We start from the raw sequence: 16496 nt of genomic DNA on the forward strand, positions 1-16496 counted from the left end.
ATTCTGCAAACATAATGTCTCGCATTTGTAGAACCATTTAACGTGAAGTTCATTACACTAACGAGCGAGGAATTATGTACATTGTCGCAAATGTATTACCGTGCTTGAACATCCAGGAATATGACGAGCCGACGACGATGACGACGACGTCGTCGTCATCGTCGCCGTCGCCGTCGTCGTCGTTCTAGTCGTCGTCGTCGTCGTCGTTGTTGTAGTCGTTGTAGTCGTTGTACCGGTGTAACGACGTTCCAGAAATACACGAGATATAAATTATATCGCTCCGTTGCGCGATGTAAATCCGCCGACGCCTGGCGAAATTTTTCATCTACCTCGCGGATGTAGCCGAGATTTTGACGCTAGTTCACGCTCGAGAACGATCTACGTCGTTTTTATGCTTTCGTTTTTATTTTTGAAGCTGAAGCTCGTGTTAAACGACGAATAAATTGTCGTGATATTAAATCTGGAATATTTTTTGGATCGAATTATGTACATACTAACCTATACATATACATATGTATATATATATATATATATATATATATATATATATATATACATATAGTGATAAATTGAATTATTTAATAAGATTAAATTATCAAAGTTAATCACTGACGTTAATTAAAAAATTCGTTAATATTAAGTCTCGAAAGATAATGAAATATTAATTCTTATTTTGATACTCAATAAAATGTGTAAATCATTGAAACGATGAAAACGTGTTAAATCAATAAAAAAAAAAAACAAAAAAGAAATGCTGAGACGATTGAAAATGAATCTACTTTACTAAAGCGCTTATTTTTAATAATTTTGATATTTATTTTATGACACCCTTCTACTTCCCTATTCTCATTTCTTACTTGTATCTTACACGGGATCATCTCACTAAAAAAAGGAAAAAAAGAAGGAACGAAGAAAATAAAAGAAGTATAAGAGATAAAAAGGGGGAGATTGTCGACTCGGTGTCAGCATTTTTTAGCATACTGCCGTTTCGACATTTCCAGTCACGAGGATGCGTCTCGTCGTTAGGCACGCGTTTATATGAGTGTGCGTGTGTGTCCCAGCAATGGGTAGGAAAATTCATGGTAGTCGTACGAAACGGAATCACCGTAGACGAGGTCGATTTATCTTCGGTACGGCAAGGAATTTTAAAATCTATATTACCATTACCTTTCCCATGGATATATTTCAAATGTTAAATTTCACGTAAATGAGCGATAACAATTTGGTAAGAAGAAAAAAAAAAAAAGAAAAAAAAACAATAGAATATTTTCTTTTTTGTTTCTTCGTTTTTTTTTTTTTTTTTTTTTTTTTTTTTTTTTTTTTTTTTTTTTTTTTAATAATTACATTGTACCTTTTAAAAAAATTATTTATAATATAATGATCGAAGAAAAATGACGTCTGTTATGACATAAACGCCGTTAATCAAATCATACGAGCTGAATTACGTAAAATAAACTCTTATAAAACCTTTCCCCTAACTGATAGACGTCTAAATTTTGTGGGTCTGAACGTATACCTAAAACGCGTGTGCCAACCCTTCGCCATATTGCGATATACGTTTCAATAAAATATTGAATCGAGCGGGGAGAGACACTGCTGGCGGCTGGCAATAATACAATATATTAAATATTCCCCCTTTCGGTTTCTACGGAATATAAAAACGTAGCACAGTATAACCGTTAAATCTCTTCTGAATATTAACGAAGTAAGAAGAACGCACTTTCCGTAATTTCTTACAAAATATTCTCCGTAATAGAAATTTAATATTATTATTATTAAAAACTACGAAATATATTTATCTCTCTCTCTCTCTCTCTCTCTCTCTCCTTCTTATCCGAAATAGAATAGAAACGTAAGAATCGACTAATCGATATGTTCGGAGTAATATCACTTTGACCATCAGTATAAAATGTGACAGTTCGAAAGGCTGGTCTATTTACAAAATACATTACCGTAGGAACGTCAGTAATGTCGATAATGGTCTCGCCATTGAGGTTGTCCCCGAAGGGTTGGAAAAGAGGTAACCAACCAACCCTCCACCACCACCACTACCACCATCTTTTTCTCTTACCATAACTCGGCCTGATTAGCGTTCTATTAAAATTGAAAAGGAGAACTGCTAATTATTGCCTTTATAAATGGATATCGAGGGACGGAATCTGCTTCGCGTAAACTGACTCGTAGCACGCACTTGGCACAACCCACGATAACGTAATAAAGATGGCATATTTCAGATAGAAAATGTAATAAACCATCGAAGGCACGCTCGCGAACGTATAGCCGGCCGTGGACCGAAAATAGCCGTATTTCTCTTGCGGTTAAACCGTTTAAGCGGCTTCTATCTCGAACGTCGATTTTATGCCAGTATCGTCCTCGCCGTGAAAATTAGCGGAAAATTAGAACGAAGAAAATGGATCAGAAATAGAAAGGAAAAGAGAGAGAGAGAGAGAGAAAGAGAGATCGAGTGTGAAGTTGAATGATACCTGACAGGAGTTGGGAAAGACTAAAAAAATTATTTATAGCGGATGAACCACGTAATTTGATCGTTTTAAATTATTCCATATTTATCAGCGAGACGTAGACAATATTTTTATTATTGTATATTAAATAATATTAACTTTACTGTATGTACGTGTGTGTATAAATAAAAGTAAAAAGATAAAAGAAAAAAAAAAAAAAAGAAGATAAAATGATAATCAAATAAAAATATTTGTTAGAGAACGAATAAAAGTTTATTATTATTCATTGACATATTTCATTAATTTCATTCAATAAAAATTTATGAATGATTTCTCATCGTTATTCTACGTTGTTCGACGCACGCTAATTAATCCGGGCTTAAAGATAATCGTGCACTCGAGTTTCTCCGGAAGATAACAGGCAGCGTGAAACATAGTTTTCGTCCGGCCGTTCATCGCCGCTTTAATTTCCTTCGTATCTCAGCGCGTTAAGTCGAACGGAGAACGTGAATTAGGAAGCGAGAGCCTCGCTAATCCAGAAAACAACGAGCCAAGAGAAAACAATTTCCGCCATCGTGATGATCTTCATACGCGCGATGCTTTTGTTTTCTTCCTCCTCCACCTCCTCCCCCCGTCCCTTTCACTCTCACTCTCTCTCTCTTTCCATCTCTCTCTCTCTCTCTCTCTCTCTTTCTCTCTCTATCTACCTATCTATCTATCTATCCATCTATCTCTCTCGTTTCCTCTTATGAATATTCATACGAGAAAAGGCAATCCGTCGCTTTTCTCATTTTATGATGGATGGGATTCAGAAGAGAGAAAGAGTGAATAAGTGAAAGGGAGAGAGAGAGAGAGAGAGAGAGAGAGAGAGAGAGAGAGAGAGAGAGAAATAAAACAAAAAGACCAATACTTTCTTCTCTCTCTCTCTCTCTCTCTCTCTCTCTCTCTCTCAGTGTAGACTTTTCATACAAAGCTTTTTCCTCTATTACATTTTCTCAGCTAGCAATTCTACGCGTTGCCTCCAACGAGTTATGACCCAGAATACGTATTCTCTTCTACGAAAGATTACGCGATGCCTTTATAACTCGAATCCTCTTTTCTCTTATAATATCAAAAATATCATCTCCCTTGACGTTAAGCGGAAGCCAATTTTACACGAAAGTTAAGAAAATTATGTATCCGTTACGCCTGCTCGTACGATTATGGTTATATAACGTGTTCGTTTAAGCCTTCAAATTTAGTTTGAAATTTTCTATTCCCCTCTATGATAATCTCTTCTTCTTTTCAATCATAGTTGTCTTGCGTATATTTGATTAAAAAAATTAAGGAACATTTTTACAAACAAAAAGAAGAAAAAGAAAATAAGTAAAAGGAGAAAGAAGCACGTGGAAGAAAGAGAATGATGATAAAAAAAAAAAAAAAAAGAGAAAGAAAGAAAGAAAAAAAGGAAGAGAAGAAATCAAGGAAAAAGAAAAAAGAAAAGAAAAGAAAAGAAAGGAAGAGAATAAAAAATAGTGAAAAGCACGAGAGTTAAACTTGGCCGTTGTTCGCGAAATCACGCACGCGATTATACGAAACCCGCGGTGGCGACGACGACGACGACGACGACGACGACGACGACGACGTGGCTGAGGTTGAGACCGAGGAGGGTAGAAAACGACGATGATGGCGGCTGATCGAAACTCGAGTGCTCGTAAGGACGGCAATCTTAGCCAGGTAATTTTGTGCAAATAGTAATATCGTGCAGACCGACTGGCTGCTGCTGCTGCTGCTGCTGCTGCTACCGCTGCTGATACTGCTGCTGCTACTGCTGCTGCTGTTGCTGTGACTACTAGACTTTACTGCTACTGCTATTGCTGCTCCTGCTAGTAATACTACGGAGACTCGGTTAGCTATTACATGAAGCTCGCGTGTCGGCCTATCGTTTTCATTACGACCACCTATTCTTATTGTACAGTCGGATAAAACTAATTATAACTTGTCTGCCCTTCTTCCTACCTCACACAAACCGATATATCGCTCCGACCTGTTGTCAGTTTCGTTTTATATTTCTCTTTTTCTTTTTATGTTTCTTCTCTTTTTTTTCTTTCTCTCTCTCTCTCTCTCTCTCTCTCTCTCTCTCTTTCTCTCTTTTAACTTCCTCGACCTATTTTAATGCTTAATCGTCGTGTCTCGTACAACGAGAATATTTTATTTCTATATCTCGTTTGAGACAATCGAAAAAATCGTATTAATATAAAGGGATGTACGTATGTATGTATGTTTTCACGATCATAACTTCTCTCCTACGTTCTTCCTCCACTTTCATTTCGAGAGGACGTCGAAGAAAATGAAGGTCACGAAGGAAATCGAAGTGGAGTATTTGCGATAAGCAATAAAATGCATTTTATCGTAGGCAGAGCATTTCGACTCGCTTGTGGTATGCCTATATTGAAATGCCGTAACGGACATCATGGGCGAGAGCATTGATTCTTGGTATATATACATGCATATATACATACATACATACATACATACATACATAACTCGATTGGCAGAAGGAGAGGAAAACTGAGTATAAGACGGGGAAGAGAAAATATGAAAGAAAGGATAAGAAGACCCAGTAGTCAAAATTGAAAATATGTGAACGGATATATGGTTCCACAGTTATGCACGAAATCATAAAATTGCAAACGAGACAACAGTTTGAATAAAAAATAAAATAAAATAAAATAAAATAAAATAAAATAAAATAAAATAAAATGAAATAAAATGAAATGAAATGAAATAAAGTAAAATAAAAAAAAGGAAAACAAAATAAAAAAAAAAAAAAAAAAAAAAAAAAAAAAAAAAGAAAAAAGAAAAAAGAAAAAAGAAGAAAAAAGAAAAAAGAAAAAAGGGAAAAACGGAAAAAACAATTTCATAGACCGATTCAAGCGTTATATTCAGAGCTTGTTTCGGAATTTTTCGAACGGAAAATAAAATAAAACATTTCTACGTTACGAGATTTACGAAAACGAGCAATCAGTACGGTTTTCGTCGCTACGAATTGAAAACTATGCGTGTAACGAACGAGCACGGAGAAGGACGACTTCGTGGCACGGAATCGACGAGTTTCTCTCGCCCATGACATATCGATCGCGATGTTTGAACGTTTCTCGGAAAAATGTGCGCGGTGTCGTGCCGAATGGAATTAAGCAACCGCGTGTATATACATATCACGGGAACGGGAAGCAACGTTTGGTATATCGTAAGCCATTGTGAAACTACCACCTATGTCGCCATTCTGTTGTTATTGGGTAAGGTGGAAGGAAAGAAGAAAAAAGAATAAAAGTATAGTAAGTAGTAGTAATAGACGTTGTTCCAATCGGAAAAGAACATGATATATAACGATGTTGAAAACGAGTAACAATTTATGACAATTATTTTTGCTTTCATATAATTTATTATATTATAATGAAAAAAATTAACGTTACGAAAATATTTATTTAATTAACCTAAAAAAAAGAAAAAAATTAAATTAACATTAACTCTCTGTTCTCGTAATGAATAAAATAATATTTATCTCAGCGACGATAAAACGATAAATTTAATATCAGAAATTTATAGATCGACTAAAAAAAAAAAAAAAGAAAAAAAAAAAAAAAAGAAAAAAAAAATATTGTCGATAAATTTACGAAAAAATTACTCGGAAATAATAGGAATTTTGGTATGATTTTTATAATATTCAGGTTACGTTCTTCCTGGAATAAATATTTAAGTAAACGTTAGGAAATTTCGTGGTTTCGTCAAATTGTATATTCCGTCTGACGTTTCGTCGACAAAATAACGTAGGTCAATTAAATCCGTCGACGGGCCGACGTATGGCCAACGTAATGTCCGAACAATTTGCATTTTCCATTTGGAGAGAGCGTATCGTTTAGTTCGCCCTTCGTTCGCCGTTCGTTAGGCAAATCGTCTTCGTTTGTACCTCCACTGTAGATATTTCAATGATTGACCATTTCTTTTTCTACTTCTTTTCATGGACATTCTATTCGTACGATTCAAAGTATATAACATATGGGACGTTTGATTTAAAACAAAAGAAAAAAAAAAAAGAATAAGAAAGAAAGAAAAAAGAAGAAGAAAGAAAAGAATTCGAGGAAAAAAATCAAATTGACTAATTTAATAATCGAGAATGATAGTTAAGAAATGCACGTCCGTAAATAAGATTTTGATATCTTCCTAGAAAAGAATTACATGTCTAAAAGCGAGAAGATAAAATGTCCATAACGATAAACGTCACACGAAGCGTAGGGGGTTGAGAATGGAAAGGGTGGTCGAATATCGAAGGAGAGAATATACCCAGCACGATAGCTTGACGCGAGAGAAAAAGAGAGATAGAGAGAGAGAGAGAGAGAGAGAGAGAGAGAGAGAGAGAGAGAGAGAGAGAGAGAGAGAAAGAGAGACGAAGAGAAGGAGAGAAGGATAACGAAAGGAAAAAGAAAAGTCAAAGATCGTCGGTTATATGGCCGCCATCTCCGGCATCCCTCCAGCGACCTTCTCAAACCCTCTCTCTCTCTCTCTCTCTCTCTCTCTCTCTCTCTTTCTCTTTCTCTTTCCTCTTCTCCTCTCCTCTCCTCTCCTTTTTCTCCTTCTCTTCTTCCTCATACTCCTACGAGCGAGTAATCCACTTGTCTTCCTAGCAAACTCGAGACTAGCCTCGACTGACCTATCACGTCAGACGTCTAAGTTGCTTTCCGTCAGATTGCATTACACGGCTAAGCTTTCATTAGCCTCGTCCGTCAAGCGACAGCTTAACCTTTCTCTACCGTTCCCTCCTGTCCGCTCAGTCGTAACTGATAAAATTCAACCCCTCCACTTTTCCTCTTATTCTTCCTATTTGTTCAACCCTTGCTCATAAATATGCACTTCGCGGTTCGATATTCGCACAAATTAAACGTTCGCGAAACTTTACTTTGTTTCTCCAAATGATAATACTTTCGAATAGATTCTGATGCACGTTTTTTTTTTTTTTCTTTCTTTCTTTCCTTTTTATTTTTGTTTTACAGCAACTTTGTTAATTCCGAAAGTGATTGGAATTTGAAATTGTTTGCGATTGTAAAATGTCTATCTGTCTGTTTCTCTCTCTCTCTCTCTCACTCTCTCTCGCTCTGGCTTATAAATAAACATTTTTATCTTTTACTATTGTTTTGTACAATTCACTCGAATAAACATTTGTTTGTTAATCCTAGCAATGAGCGAACAAACAAAAGAAATTATTATAATATATGTGTATATTAAATTTTGATAACAATCGATAAAAACGCGTCGAGTTTCTCGTATTTTTCCCTGCGGAATTTCTTTTTCCGCGTTTACGGACGTGCGTTCGTTGTCCAGTCGAACGTAGAAAAGACATAAAAAGGTAGAGAATAAATGAAGAGAGGAAAAAGAATGGGAGGGGAAAAGAAATGAAGAGGAAGAGAAAGAGGAGGAGGAAGAAGAAGAAGAAGAAGAAGAAGAAGAAAAAGTAGAAGAAAGGGAAAAAGTAGAAGGGAAAAAAAAAAAAACAAGAGAAAAGAAAGATAGAGAAAAAGAGAAACTTCTCCAACTCGATCGCTCGCATTCCCCTCGTGGGAAATGCAGCTGAATATCGACGCTTACTCTCCCGGTTGATTTGTTTCGCGGCCCTCGGGGTAATCGAAAAAGGCGTTTCCCAATCTTTGTGTGTGCCACGTATGTATGCGCTCCCGTACGAAGTACGCTTTTCTAACTGGAGAAACGGAACGAACTTTCGGACATCGTTTAAAACGTTGCGGCCGAGTGGCCGTCGCTTCACTGGAAAAAAAGGATCCGCCCTTCGCGTTTCGTGTTCTGCGATGCTGAACTGCTTGAACTGAACTGCAAAAGAAACGGGAGAGAAAGAGAGAGAGAGAGAAGAGATAGACAAATGGAAAGAGATAGTCCATGCACGTAGATATATATAGATATAAATATATACATATGTGCGTATGTGTGTGTGTGTGTGTACGTATGTATTAGAGAAAAGCAGCCCTCTAACGAATTCCTCGAGAGTTTGGTACCTTTTATTGTACCGGCCCTTCCATTAAATTCTTTTCTCATTTCCTAATTGTATCGATCTCCCTTTCAGAATGTAATTGAATAGCCTCGAATCACATCAACTTAGGCATATATGTACTTTTGCGTTTTCCCTTTCTCTTTGTTCGCTCTTAAAAAAGGCCGGACAGAAATGTTTTTCTTTTTCTTTTCTTTCTTTCTTTCTTTCCTTTCTTTCTTCCTTTCTTTCTTTTCTTTTTCTCCTTCCATTTATCTAATCGACGATCAGGTGAATGATCTTTTAAACATGATGAAATATACAATTTACTTACTTACTTACTTACTTACTTACTTATTACTTTACTTACTTACTTAGAACACGATAAATTTTCGAATACTTTTCTCGAAGGAAAGCATGATCGGAAAAAAAACCGTCGAAAGATTTATCACTCCAACTGTGATCTCTATTTAACGGGAACGAACGACCAGGGTGAACGGTATTCTTCTCTAGAGATTGCATAAACACCATTGTCGTTGGATACAGAGCGAGGGAAAAAAAAAAGCGAGGGAATATTTAAACTACGAAACGAAACGGGACAATAGTTCGTCCTGTTCAAATAGCTGCGAAATGCTCTTAACACCCGCACTGTTGGGAAAGAATATTTACCCTGTTTGTATATGTATGTGTTTTTCTATCTCTTTCTCCCTCTCATAGAATTGCCGTAAATAAGCTTCAAAAAAAAAAAAAAAGAAAAAAAAAAAAGAAAGAAAAAATAACAAAAAAAAAAAAAAAACAACAAAAACAGAGTACAAAAAAAATAGAGTACAAAAGAAAAAAGGAAAAAAATTAAAAAAGGAAAAAAGAAAAGCAGAAAAAAAAAACAATAGAAAATAGTAAAAACAAATCGTTCTCGCACGCATATTTCAGATTCGAGTATTAATCGTCCAAATCCCTGTGCACGCACTTTACATACATGGCTCGATAATAATTTTTATTCTCTCGATTTCTCCCCTTCTCTCTCTCTCTCTCTCTCTCTCTTTATTTCTCTCTTCTTCTATCGGCATTTGATTTATCGAATTTTTCCACCCCCCTAGCGCTCCCGACCAGCGATAAGCTTTCAGTAGTGCACCACCATCGCTACTACCACAGCCATCGACTTTGCGCGAATTTTCATTTTATGCGCGTTACGATCTCTCGATGTTTCCATCTGACTCAACCATGCCTACTACCTTTCTTTCTTCATCCCTCTCTTATTTTTTCTCTCTCTCTTTCTCTCTCTCTCTCTCTCTTTCTTTCTTTCTCTCTTTCTTTCTCTCTTTCTTTTTATTCCTTTCGAATGGCAGTCTCTAGACCTCTCAAAACGCACGGAGCACAACGTCTCCCGTTCGATATTACCTGGCATGTCTCCACTTTCCCGTGCCCGTCTATAGGAAAATATCGACACATCTGTCGAATAAGTATCTCCGTCCCATATGGTGTGACGTCTCTTTCTCTTTCTCTTTCTCCTTCTTTCTGTCTATTTTCCAGTCCTTCTCTATTCTCCCCTTTTGCATCGTTCTATATTCGTCAGATCGACTTCCTCCGTTTCTATTCGGATAATTTTATTCGATAAAGTGTTCCTTTATCGAAGAAGATTATCGAGTTCAATCGTGAAACGTTCAATTGGATTATTCGTCGAATAATGATAGCTCATATACAGGCTTGTCGATATCGTTGAATTTTTATACATTTCATTCGTTTCTTTTTTAAATCGAACGGTTACAAATTTTCAGAGACAGAGAGATAAAGATGGAGAGACAAAGAGAGAGAGAGAGAGAGAGAGAGAGAGAGAGAGAGAGAGAGGGAGAGAGAAAATTGTTCGCCTTTTCCAAACGATTAAGCGTGAAAATGAAGTCTGTAATCGTATTCCACGTGGACTTCATTGTCTCCATGTGAAACTCACACGATTGCTCCCATAAAAATTCGTAAAAACATCGAAACACTCGTAAAACTCCTTTTATGGTTTTAACGGAGGCTCCTTCTACTTCTTTCTTGTTTCTTCTTTTTCTTTGAAATGATAAAGAAGAAGATCCGAACGATTATTAAAAATAAAATCAAAGGAGACGGAATGAGATCGTCGGGTAAATGAGTAAAAATAGAGGAAAGAAAAAATAGAAAAGAAAGAAAGAAAGAAAGACAGAAGGGGGAGAAAAAGGGAGAAAAGGAAAAAAAAGAAAGAAAATAAAAGAAAATAAAATCGGCTATGAGCGAAAAATCGTGTAACTTACGAGACGAACTAGACTGAAGAATCGTTTTCCCTCGGTACTTTCACTTTCGTGGCATCCCTCGTAACGATTTAATCCTTTTCGGTCGTTAAACCGACACCACTCGAGAAGCCTTTCGTCAGTCGGTTTTCCTTCTTCTTTTTATCCTTTTCCATTTCTTTCTCTGTTCCTTCTTCTTCTTCTTCTTCTTCTCTTTTTTTTTTTGTTTTCTTTTTCTTTTCTCTTCCTTTATATTAAACGCAATAAAACGAAAAATTTTACTCTGAAACGAACGAGAACTCCATCGGGGCCCATACCTCTACACTTTACGAAAATTTCAAGCTTCCGAACTCGACTTCCTCGTCTCCCGTTCCCTTCCTCCTTCACTCCTCACCCATATATTCTTCCCTTTACGCTCTTTGCAACGAGTATACGAAGTTACCTTTGGAAGTACGCGTATCGTCACGAATCTAATGGAATTACAAAATTACGGTTTATGCGATTTCACGAGGAACTTCTCCGTCCTTCAAAGAGAAAGAGTCAGAGTGAAAGGAAACGAGAAAGGTGAATGTGTGTATGAATGTGTATGAGAAAGAGAAAAGGTAAGAGAGAGCGAGAGAGAGGTAGAGAGAGGGAGAGAGAGAGAGAGAGAGGGACGTTGCCGACGCCATCGCCGTCGTAAATCCACGAGGGCGGCAAATGAGTTTAATTTTAGTTGTATTTCAATGAAAAGGGCAATTCTCCTGTGGCCGTGCATCCATCATGGAGAATAACGCCGACCGGCCGGTTGGGATTAGCATGGATATGACTGAATTATACAGACTATGCGCCAGACTGCGTGTACCATACGTTGCGTCTCTGTCTATCCATCTGTCTCTCTCTCTCTCTCTCTCTCTCTTTTTCTTTTTCTCTCTTTCTCTTTCTCTCTTCTTTGCCATTCTCTCATCGTCCATCCTTCTCTCAGATCCACCTTTTCCAAAGGGACTTCACCGACGTTTAAAGTAACATTCGTGGGTGTTCGTTTATCGTATTTATGTATCATACTCATGTCTTCTCCCTGTATTAGTGTCGTTTAAACTCATGGTACATCTTTTTGATTGACCCATTCAATGACCATCCATTAATCCATTCACTCTTATAGTAATAAAATTGTGAGACGTTAATTTCGAGTATTTCGTGAAAAGATTTTGGATTGTTATATATGAATAGATAGATACTTTTACGTTATTCTATCATTGGATAAAACGTTAATTGGATTGAAAAGTGAGTGCTAACGAGAAAGAAAAAGAAAGAAAGAAAGAAAAATATAGACACACGTGCGCGCACACACACACACACACATATATATATATATATATATAGACATACAGAGAAAAAGAAAAAGAAAAAGAAAATAAAATAAGATAAGAGGATCCTTTAACGTTCAGCTTACGGAACGCGCAAAGTTTTCGCTTGTACACGGGTTCATCGGCCAACAACAAGGCGTACGTACTTACCTATCTCGAAAGTTTCTGGAAAATCTGCTCTCGCCTTTCGACCTACCACCCATCAAACTCCTACTCCTTCTTCAACCACCCTCGTGATCTTTCCGTTCGATAGAGGTCGTCCACTTTGGAAACTTTCACCCCCCGACCTCGGACACGTTGCCGAGCTTACGAAAAGTTCGCTAGCCGGGTCAAGAGGATTCGAGTATTCGAGATTCGCGTCGGTGAATGGGTGCTACCGGCTTACTACGATACTACGAGTGTAGTATCGATGTGCCGGTCGCTTTTACACGATCGAATGAGAGAGAAAGAGAGAGAGAGAGAGAGGAGGGAAGGGTTTATCTCTTATCGTAAAGCGAGTTTAGACATAGACGCGTAGAAGCCGGAGCACGCTCGGTATTTCCCTCGAGCTTCGCAAAGACCGTGTAGGAAATCAAGTTAAATTTGTTGAGCCGATAAGGACGCCAGGTGGCCATCCGATGTTCGTTCGAAGGGACCAAAGGGAAAGGAGAAAGACAGACAGATAAATAGAGAAAGAGAAAGTTAGAAAGAGATGGTAGTTCGATAACAATAGGAGAGTAGATCTCTTTACAAACGGAACACCGGGTATATGCTTGTGAATGCAACGTACGAAATACCGCGAGAAATCCCGATCGGCTGTGTACAGCAGCTTTTCTCTTTCTCTCTCTCTCTCTCTCTCTCTCTCTCATATACACGTACGTATATTTATGTACACAAACACATACACACACACACACACACACACACACACACACGTATATTCTATACGAACGGCGATTGATTCCTCGTCCATTCGAATTTCCAGCCAGCACTCTGGCCACGAGACAACATAAATCGCACACCTCTCTTTCTCTCTTATATATCTATATATAAAGAGAGAGAGAGAGAGAAAGGTGCACTCACATATATACCTATATATATATATATATATATATATATATATATATATATATATATATATATATATTTGTGAAGCCTCCAGGCATGACTCGGCGAAGCCGACGATCCTAGGAATTAGCTACACCCGATCGGGGGTGTAAAACGCGTTATTGTCAGTGCGATCCTTGGCTCTCGATGTAATTTCTCTCTCTCTCTCACTCTCTCTCTATCACGTCTATTCTATCGATTCGCGTCCAAAATCCGTTGAATCCTGTCGTTTCGCGGCTTCTCGCATCCGATCGACTACTATATATCTATTTATTTATCTCTTATAGGGTGTAAGAGAAATTTATTATAATGGAGAAGAAAAAAATCCTAGAAAGAGAAGAAAAAAAGTATAAATAGACTTTGACCCACGATCTCGTTAGTTTTTTTTATCATATATCGAAAATAATATTGTTATTTCTTTTCAAAATTATTATATTATATATACATATTTTTTTATGAACCGTCGGAGTATTTAAGTAATAATTTAATATATTGACGATTCAATAGAAATTTTTTGCGAAAGCTTCAATCGACGTTATCGCTGATATCGCCTTCAATTATTTTCAATGTACCACCATTGGCAAATCGAACGAAATATTTGAGAAACTGAATCCTGGTACTTCGTTATTCTCGTTCGCGTGGATCTCGTCGGCTATTACGGGATGCAAATATCGTCCTGCTGTAGACCGGAGTGATAGCATTTCGGGTCGTTGAATTTGAAAGAGGGAGAGGGAGAGAGAGAGAGAGAGAGAGAGAGAGAGAGAGAGAGAGCTTCAGAGGAAAATGAACACCGTCACCGGTGATAACTCTACGTGTTCTCGATGTTTGTACGGCGGAAGTATAGTCGGTGGGTCTGTGGAAATAAAATTTTTGGCAACATTTCAATGACAACAGCGTACAGGTAGGGACCACGGTTTTTAATTAACTAGTCACAGATATTTCCATTTTCTCTCTTACGTCCTTTGTATGATGATAATTCGTTGGAGCTCTCTACGAAAGTGTGTCGTACGTTTTATACGAGAGGGAGAAAAAAAAAGGAAAAAGAAAAAGAAAAAGAAAAAATGAAGAGATGAAGAAAAATAAATGAATAATTTCGCTGATAAGACACTTAAGTTCGTTTCTACGTTTTCTTGCATCTACGTCTACGTTCACTTACAGATAATTGGATCAACATTGATTTTTGCCTTCTTTGATCATCTTCGACGATCGAAGAAAATTAGAACGGTCTACGTAAGTACATATACGCAACGTGATACTCGACACTTTAATTATCGACTCTCTCATCTCGACTTTCGCAACACTTTCGTTAACGAGATCTTGCTAGATCACTGCAACGCTATCGAACCCTTCGTTATACCGTGTCTCGTTCTATCTTTCTCTCTCTCTCTCTCTCTCTCTCTAAAAAAAAAAAAAGAAAAAAGGAAAAAGAAAAAAGGTGCTCACAGTCTGGACTAAGCGAACCCCTTGACCGCAATGGAAAACACGATTCGAAGTTGAAAAAAGAAAAGTAAATCGTAAAAATGTACGAACCATTGCGGGGATTTGTAGGCATGGTTAAGATCACTGGACGCGGCAGACAGCCAGGAAAGTGTGGAAGAAGGGAAAGAGAAGGGATGAACTGAGAGAGAGAGAGAGAGAGAGAGAGAGAAAGAGAGAGAATAAGAGTGAGAGTGAGATAGAAATGGCTCGAAAATACGAGCGAACCACTCACCGGGTATTTGCCCAACTTTAATTAGCATAATGAACTATGGTCCGAAGTGCGGTTACTAATTCCTCTCGCTACTCGTCTCTCCCCGTAAATGAGGCCGCGTAATCCTGCAGATATTTGGAGATGGCTGTCTGTCTGTCTGTCTGTCTGTCTGTCTGTCTGTCTGTTTGTCTGCCGACCTTTGACAGAATTCTCTTCCGTGTATACATGCAACGTCATATTAAAGAATCCGTGGACACACGTTAGAGAATATATACAACACTCTCTCAACTCTACTAACAATTTGATTAATCATTTTGAGGAAGTACCGTAATCTGCTGAGATCTACGAGTAAACATAGTTACATGGTTCATGCGTTTGCTTTGATTTGTAGTTTAATTGATTACAGCGTAAACTGTCATGGTTCAAATACGTCCGCGGATTATTCTCAGTTGTTGTTCTATGATTTTCCTGAACATTCAAATCGAATATTTCGTTGAAAATTCAACTGATATATCTTCTCTCTCTCTCTCTCTCTCTCTCTCTCTCTCTCTCTCTCTCTCTCTCTTGAAATACGAATAAAATAATTTCTTCTTTCTTTTTTTTTTTCGTAGCTCACTTTAAAATATTCACCGAGATCATTTTTATACGTTTCTTTAGTGAATGGATGAAAGTTGTAATGAACGTAGAGCTATCGAGTTTCCTAGAGCTTTCCTTCTTTTTTTTCCTTTTTTTTCTTTTTTCTTCTTTTTTTTTCTCTTTCTTTTTCTTTTCACCAAGAATCACGAAAAAGAGCCATGGAAAAAATATACGTACGTAAAGGTTATCGACGATCGTTATACATTAGTCATATTTCAAAATCTATTTAGCTTTTGACTCTAGTAATTTCTCTTTCATCATAGGCTCCACTTTTTATTTCCTTTTTCCTATCATTCAATACATGGTGAAGAAGATCTACGCTCATAGATTATCCTACGAAAGTTTTCAGTAGAAAAAAAGAGACACAAGAAGAAAGAGAGAGAACTTAGATCATGTTGGATGATGTGAGTTAGGGACAAAGAAATTTCTCTTTGAAACTCGAATGGCTCGTATACAGATCGTTTCAAACTAACTTCTTGAAGACATAGATACCGTTTCTTTTGGATATAACTTATAAAATAGAAAAATAGTGCAGATGGATAAAAGTTGAGTTCGATTTCATATATACTCTTTAATCTTTGGAATTATTCAATATATACATATATATACATATATATGTGTATATATATATATATATATATATATATATATATTATATATAACTATAAATCGTACACGTGTACATAATTCAAGAGAACCGTATCGATTTCTATGGAGTTAAAGAAGGAATAAAAATAAAACTCAAGAACCATTATATCCAGTTCCAGTAATAAACTGAAAGAATTATTAGAGTATTTTAGTCTATAATTTCTAAATTGGAAAGACAACGATCGTATATTCGAGTGCGTGTAAATATATCTTTACCATTTAATTTATTACTGTGAACTGGTCGGTCTATGAGCCGTGAAGCAAGGTAACGTGGCAATAATGTAACTTTCTTACCGTTCTGGCCAAACCATAGGCACAAGCAAGTAAGCTTGTTTTCGTGTTGGAGATAGAGACAGATAGACAGATAGATAG

The sequence above is a fragment of the Vespa velutina genome, chromosome 7, assembly GCF_912470025.1.
Source record: "Vespa velutina chromosome 7, iVesVel2.1, whole genome shotgun sequence".
Taxonomy (NCBI): Eukaryota; Metazoa; Arthropoda; class Insecta; order Hymenoptera; family Vespidae; genus Vespa; species Vespa velutina.